This window comes from Magnolia sinica, chromosome 17 (assembly GCF_029962835.1).
Source record: "Magnolia sinica isolate HGM2019 chromosome 17, MsV1, whole genome shotgun sequence".
In the NCBI taxonomy this organism is placed as follows: Eukaryota; Viridiplantae; Streptophyta; class Magnoliopsida; order Magnoliales; family Magnoliaceae; genus Magnolia; species Magnolia sinica.
The window spans coordinates 53,870,219-53,878,410 of record NC_080589.1 but is presented as its reverse complement, the minus strand read 5'-3'; the positions used below and the strand labels follow the sequence as shown (position 1 = coordinate 53,878,410).

Below are 8,192 nucleotides of genomic sequence, written 5' to 3'. Positions count from 1 at the left end.
GTTAGACTTTGCAGTCATGTAGACATATTTATTAATGGGAAGGATTGCGATCACAATGAGACGTGGCTAATAATCGTCTATTAAAAAGCTCTGTTCCCATTTCACATGTTGTCGATCATTTTGCCAATGTTACACACACGAGTAAGGCATGCATGTACATATGAGACTCATATTAACCCCTTCTCGTTTATGAAATGATTAGGATGAAATCTCGGTCAGATATTGAGACAATTTAACTTTATAACTAGTTAGATTGTGTAAGCGTATGCATGGTAGTTGAGATAGATCAATGATTGATTGGAAGGATCTTGCATGATGATCGCACAGATCACAAGTGCTTTATCATTCTGATGTGTGAATCGAGCCAAATGTGCCATAGGATCAAATACCTATAAGTAACAGTTTAATTCAATCCGGTTAATGTACGAACATGCTAGTTTCATAAGTGACTCTTTCTCTCTTATTATTCTACACTACATAAGAAGGTTATGATAAAGTTGTTGTATTTTAAAATAATTTAGTGTTTCAAAATATCTGTTGGGACTGGCCATGGTGGTGGTCATAGGTCTGCATGAGCTCTCTGCATGTGTCTTTTCACTTTACTCTGGAAGGTTGAATCCTTTAAATTTTTATTTTGAAAAGTTGTGTCTTTTAAAGCCTAAGGGTCGCACCAATTGAATTTAAACTTAAAAGTCACAACCCTTTTTAAAAGGGTGTCTCCATACCCCTGGGTGTCTTCACAAAGTCTATAAATACACTTATACTTTTTGATTTTAAGATGGATTAGAAAATCAGGTTTTCTCTTAAAAATGTATTAAAGTATTTTCTAGTTCGTGTTAATATTACAAGTGGTTCGAGCTCGTGTACAGTAAGTGCACCGCTGGGACCGGGTCATAGTTGTTGTATCCTGGAGGTTTATTGCTCTGGAAACTTGTTACACTTGAGACATTGTCTAAGGGGAGCAAATTCGATTTCAAGTCGAGTGACTTACGTCACGCCTTGACTTATATAAACTGATAAGTTTTCTCTTATTCTCAATTTAAATTTATTTTGTTTAAATAGTTTTCCAAACTCCATATCCCAACCAAAGTAACACTATTTGGAGGTACATTCTCAAGGCCATATGGACAGACTTGGATACATTAAAAGCACATTGGCAAAGTGGCCAAATTATGATCAAGCCACGTAGATGAGTTAGAGGAAAATCATAGATGATGTGTGTTTCAATTAGAAACATCTCAAAGAGATCGGAATATGTAATGCCCCGAATTTCAAGGGTCGAGCAAAGGCTCAACTCTCAAGATCTGTCACATCACTTATGCAACATAAAAAATGATGATTACATGTTGTCCGTATTAGTGTATTAAACATGAATGAGATTATACTAAATCAACATATCCACCACTAGAAAATTAGGCAAAGGCTACGGATAAAAGCCGCAGCCATAGACCTATGGCTACGGCTTTTATCCGTAGCACGACCGTAGTTGTAGGTGCCATAACAATAGGTTAAAAACACCAATAGCTACAGATATAATCCGTAACAGTTATATCTGTAGCGAAAAGTATATACAGATATAATCCGTAGCAGCTATATCTATGGCTACGAATTTAATCCATAGCCATAGATTACAATAGCTACAGATAATCCGTAGCAATTATATGCCGAATTTAATAACAGGTACGATTGTTAGATTATCAGTTACAGTCAATATCCGTAGCTATTGCCTACATTTAAAAATAATTATAATCATTTGTTCATTTAATTACCACCTGTATAATCATTCATTCATTCATTTAGTTACAATCGTTCATTCATTCAATTACAATTACAATTACAATAATGTTGAAATTACAATTGTTCAAGTCCACTACTTTTCCTTTCAATTTCTTAGTGACCTCTGTAAAATTACTTCCACGGTCATTTATGTAGTACTTTGAAGAGTTATCTCGAAATGCAACTCTAGTAATGAGAAAGTCACTTCCTGCAACAGCTTCATATATTCCATCATCCTACAAGTAGTCATGGCATTCATAAATCAGAATGACCATTGGGGGAAAAAAAGATAAAGTGAAAGAAGTGCATCATGTATGATCATTTTCTTTTCTTTTTTCTTAATGAATTAATAAAAACTCAAAGAGGAATGAAATTGACACAAAAGGAATGGTCTCACCATATCAATTATCTCCTGAAAAGGAATAGTCCAAGTTTTGGTGATTGGTGATTAGTAGAACACAAAAGTTGTTACCTGGAGGGAAAAATAAAAAAGAAATACACCTTTTAGCTTGAACCCCATGAGGAAACAAATGTTACTATTTTTATTCATGATTTTCATACCTTACTCCACTGAAAAACTTCACCATCATCCAACTCGAGAGTTAGAAAACCAACAGGATCAAGCTGGATTGAACGACCCCAAAATTTGCTTTTCAGATTACTCTCCCCAAAATTTCCATCCTCTACCTTCATGGTGGCATGCAACAATCATTGGATGATGATTGACCTGTCTCAAAGTAAAATATCAAGTTACCTCCTTGACTCAAAACCAAATCAACAATGTGAAGTCTTATCAGATTATAAAACTCGTCAAACCAAAGCATGAGAATCAGACTATCTAATCAAGATTGGCAGACTACGAAAATTTAAAACTATAAATGAAATAAAGGAAAGCATCAATTGATCAGTGAAAAAATAAAAGATATGAGACTGAATGACGTTCGGATCAACGTTACTATCTATAAGATTAGCAAATGTGCTGATCAATCCTAATGGCCAGAAAAATGGACCAACACAAAATGGTTGAGATGAATGGTAAGTGTAGGTTTCAGGCCATGCAACATCGGCATGTGGATGAGTTAACGAAATTCAGAAAATTTTACAAAAAATGAACAGTAGCCTGGCTTATGAAAATAAAGATGATAACAAGGGGCTGAATTAATCTACAATAAAATGTGATTATCAGCTTATTTCCAAAACTTACATATTTTCTCCAGTTTGATAGTCAAGGTGATTTGCTTACAAGCAGAAGCACCCAATTTTTCATTAATGAATTGCTGCACATGAATAAAATTTCAGATTTAAATGTTCTCATCATAGGCATTGTCCAAACCCTTTCATGAGCTTGTCATTTCTAAGGTTGATCTTACAACAGTCAACAATTTCATAAGCTGGATTGCTGAGGAACATAAACATCCATGAATCAGGCAAAATAATCGAAACATTTACGGCCTAACAGACATCAAACTTCCAAACTGATTTTAAACTTCAGAATATTGATTATGACAGGCAACCAAGCAAGATATTTTGATGCCTATAAAATGAAAGATAAAAAATCTTCTATGGTATTTGCCAAAGAGGTATTTGCAATCTCCTTTACATGCTAAGGAGCTTAGCTCTACAATAGTATCCTAACAAAGAAACAACATGACATTGCAGATGGTCTCGTGCAATCCATGTAAATAACAGCTCAAGCTACTTTCTCACAAACAGTGAAACTCCCTGGGTTGATGGTAATGCTATTTGTGTCGTTATCAGTTTTGTAATTGCCAACTAACCGATTTGCCAACTCAAACATGTTATTTCATAGGTTGCAAGTAACACAAACAAATACCAACAAGAAATTGAACATTAATGCTGAAGGAAAAATTGAAATTGCAACTAGGAAATATTTAAGATCTACTAAAATTGACATAGATTGACAAATTCTACCATGAGTCCTATATTGATAATTGCAACACGTGGAAAATTGCTGAATGAGCCATTGCTAAACATGGGAGAAGGTCAACATAAGATGATCTAGCCAACATGAATGCAACAGGAAATAGATAAGCTCTCCATTTCCTCTGTGTAGCTTATCTTTAGAAACATTTGTGGACGGAAACATATACAAATACCACTGAGTTCGCCCCTCAGATAGAATGGATGAATTGATGCATGTTTCTAAATTTCAATCCACCAATACCACATGGGCCCTTTAATTGCACATGTATCCCTTCAAAAATAATTATAGAATCACTTTCCACCTGCAAATTTCTATGACCCAAGCTATAACAGTTACAAAGCCCATACACTATTGCACATACCTCTGCTATACAATCTAAAAGCCCTACAGTAATGGTGGACTAAAACCTTCCAAGGTAAATTTTGAGAGTTGAAAAGTTAATTTCTGTTGTTGGATCCTTCAAGATATGCCAACAATTATATTTGTAATCTTCAAAACCTTGCCATTTGCAAACTATCTACAACTGAGTACAAGGTACTACATGAATATATGTTAAAATGTCTAAGATAAGAACCAGTATATGATTAAACCAAACCATAAGTTATAATTGAATTTGACCTTCAAGGACTTGTCAGAAATTTCTTAGACAAACCAAGTTCATGCATCGTGAAAGAAATTGTCAAGCTAAAAACAGATGGGGTTAGCATCATAAAGTGAGAGTTTTAGATAATGAGAGTTTTAGATATAGGGGGTTTCAAATCCCATTAAAGATGGGGTTTGAAATTCATAGTGAAAGCTTGGATTACATCTAAAATCCTTTCACAAGTTGCATGTGTAATATGCGCTACTAGACTATTAATTTATTGGACACATGGCCACTAATGATATTCCAAATAATTAGATTATCAATTGTATCATTATAATTACTTCAATACGATGATCAACACTGGCCAAACATTGTCCATATAGATCAACGGTTAAAAATTGTTGGTTAGTCACTCGGACCTAATCTTGTACTTTTGGCCCATTCGAGACTGACCATTTCATCATTTTTGGGCATAGATGTAATCCAAGCTTTCACTATGAATTTCAAACCCCATCTTTAATGGGATTTGAAACCTCCTATATCTACAACTCTCACTTACTTTATGATGCTAACCCCATCTGTTGAGATGAACTGAATATACAAAAATATTAGCCTGACCCAAAACTTTGGTAGATCACCAGTGTTTCAGCAGTGTATATTCAGTCTTTCCAGTCATGTGGCTCACTTGAGTTTTGGATCTATCTTATTTTGGACTCATGTCCTGATATGAAAAAACGGACAGAAAGAGTGAATTTCTCACTAGTGGACCACACCTAGCAATCTGTGTCAGGTGTGCAGCATGCATCAGACACATAACCACTTCCATTTGCATACATGTGCATCCAATTTACTTTAAATCCGTATAAAACCAAGTCTCTGTTATAAGAGTGGGAAGATTCTTTTGAAGCGTCCTTTTTTCTTTTCTTTTCGATATAGTTTTGGTCCACATGATCCCACACAATGATTATAATCCTGTGTGAATTATGTATATGGTGTACAGAGCAAGCGCCACCTTATCACTTGCCTGATATCTTGCATGCTTGCTAGGACGGCATGTGTGCTGCGAGTAAACGACGTGTGCGAGGCCATCAAACCTCCCTGACAAAAAGATCTCCACAGGTTACCTGTGGGCCAGAAAGACCTTTGCTAGATCACACATGTGTACAAGCATACTAATGCACATGCCACAACATGTGCCACCCTGTCACATTGGTATGAGTTCGGTTCCATTCATCAGATATCTACTACGATTTATATGCTATCGCCCAAGAATCAGGTTAGTCCAGTGGTCAGGTGGCTGCATATTATGGCCTATTTAATTTGGGAGTGTTGATTTGGAACCTCTGGATTCAAAACCCATGGATTTGAAATTCTCTGAATTTTGAAATCCTCCGGTTGTGTTTGGCACCCTGGATTCAGAATCAACTTTAATCTAAAAGTAACTATGTATGGAAAACACAACCTGGATTCAGAATCAACTTTAATCTAAAAGTAACTATGTATGGAAAAGTGTAATGATTGATAGGTACTTCTCTTTATACAGAAATTAAATGACCAACTTTATAGAAGCGAAGACTTGAATGAGATAGCATCTCTATATTCAAAGATGAATAGACAAGCTGAAATGGAGATGATAGTTATTACCATAGGAATCCCATGGAATGCTTCAGAATAATTAAATCTAACAAGGTGACATCCATTACACTCTGCTGGAGCGTCACAACTTTTCTTTTTTTGGAATTGTTACTAAGGATCCCAAAATGCCAAAATGCTTGATACAACTTCCTTGATTCCTAAACACCACAACAGGAAATGAGAGAGAGAGAGAGAGAGAGAGAGAGAGAGAGAGAGATTTTCTGATCGGAAACATCTATGGGTCACAAGATTCCAAGATGCTCCCTTTAGTTTTGAAAACACATAAAAAGGAGATTGCAGTTTTTATTAATATATGGAGAGTAGAGAGGATTAACACACCTTATTTGCTAGCTGTACAAGGCACTTCTCTAGAGCAGAATGTAGAGTAGCCCTCTGCTCATTTATGGCATCTCCCAATTTTGGTAATTCAATGGAGCAAAGGAAGCATTTGCGCAAGTATCTCATCAGGTCATTTATTACACCAACTATAGCTACAAAAGGCTCCAGCCTTGAGCGTTAAGCTAGATTTTTGGGCCAGATGTCATTCAAGAGGTGGGCCACTAATTAGCATAGATCCATTACCAAATTGCACCAATTCAAGGATTTATATAGTTGATACCATTCATTAAATTATATTCAACACACATAGTATCTTAAACCGAGATACAAGAAAGCAATTACCTTCAACAATTACAAGAAACCCGCTGCAATTAGAGTCCTGCTGCATCTTAACTTTCAGCTCTGTCCACACCAATCAGGCAAGTGTTAATAATGGTCTTAACCAAAATCTCAAATTATCTTTAGAAGTTTCACCTAAAAATCGATGGAAAAAAATGAAAATGAAAATGAAAATACTTGTACCTTTTTATTGAAAAGCAAGGTACTCTTCACAGCACAACCATTGTAGAACAACCTGACCTGGATAAGTAAAGGCTAGAGGATCGAGAAACAAAAACAGAAGTTCCATCAAGCACAATTGATTATGAGTGGGATTTGGACTTGCATTAAAGAAAAGACATAGACATAATATACATATTGGATCCCCAATGATAGATTTGTGTAATGTTAATGTTGAAGATTTCTCCACAACTTCAGCTTGATCCAGCATTCTCTAAAGGAAGAAAGACATTCAACTAAAATACGCCAAAAAACAAGCCAAAGATGGAGAAACACAAAGAGAACAAAAATGATATAAGTGGTGATGGACAACTTCACTGTCCTTGCAGCCACCCCACAAGAGGTGATATTAACTCCAAGAATCTCTTTAAGGGGTCCAAACTGTAAGTGCTATGGTTTTATGCTCCTTTGGTTGTCAAATTTTGTGGTGCCAATACATCAATCTATGTCTTGTGTAGCTCATTGGTATATATGATCAAGACATTGCATCACTTCTCTAAACAAGTTGCTTCAAGTCAAGAACGAAGATTTACTTCAAACCATATCAAGAAATGCAAGTACAAGCTACAACGAAAGAAGTGATCTTTTTCAAAAACTCAAGTTCGTGTATAACTTGAAATGAAGTGTAATTCAAGCTCTAGAAGATCTCAAGTTCAATACTACATCAAGTATAGAGATCCCAAGTTTTAGAATCTTCAAAGGTCAACTATCTTATGAAGATTGAATGTCCATTATTCACATTTAAGGTATGAATGACCTTAGATTGACCTTAGGGTAGGTCATTTTGTATACATAATTCAAATTGAATCTTTTTATACGTGTTTGGACTGTTCTAAGACTAGTCCTGGACCCTGTTCGACTAGTCCTAGCACTGGCTCGACCAGACCAAGAAATTTCAAGACCAGTCCTGAGTTGTTGCAATTTTTTAGAATTTTTTGGTTGAGCTACGACTAGTCCTGGAGTCTTCTCGACTGGTCATGTGAACAATACACGACTCGTCCTATGACCAGTCCTGGTTCTACGACTCAAACTCCAGCAACCATTCCTGGTGCCTCACGACCAGTCATGGGTTGGTCACAACCAGTTGTGGAGGGCTCACGACTAGTCGTGGACACCCTACGACCAGTCATGGAACGGTCTGATCCAATCGCGCTCAAAATTTTAAAATGCAGTTCGTCCTATGACCAGTCGTACTGTCCTCAGGACCAGTCGTAGACGAGTTTCTACAACTATAAATAGACGACGAATTTAAGAGCTTGATAACTCAATTCAAGTAAAATCAAGGCATCACTCTGAGATAAGTTTGTGTTCATTTTAAGCTATATTGTACATATTTAATATTCTCTTTTGTTA

The 8,192-nt window shown here is 36.0% G+C and overlaps 1 long non-coding RNA gene across 3 annotated transcripts; it reads right to left on the bottom strand.

The window, feature by feature from the left end:
* Nucleotides 1–1,831: 1,831 nt before the first annotated feature.
* LOC131231073 (uncharacterized) lies at nt 1,832–7,101 on the bottom strand. 3 transcript variants are annotated; one of them, XR_009164184.1, is made up of 6 exons: nt 6,804–7,101; nt 6,282–6,683; nt 2,981–3,053; nt 2,338–2,503; nt 2,174–2,248; nt 1,832–2,012 (listed from the first exon to the last, which is right to left on the bottom strand). It is a non-coding gene; the product is annotated as an uncharacterized LOC131231073 (long non-coding RNA). The 3 variants fall into 3 exon arrangements; XR_009164183.1 differs by having other exon boundaries at nt 1,832–2,248; XR_009164185.1 differs by having other exon boundaries at nt 1,832–2,248; nt 6,624–6,683; nt 6,804–6,984.
* Nucleotides 7,102–8,192: the final 1,091 nt, after the last annotated feature.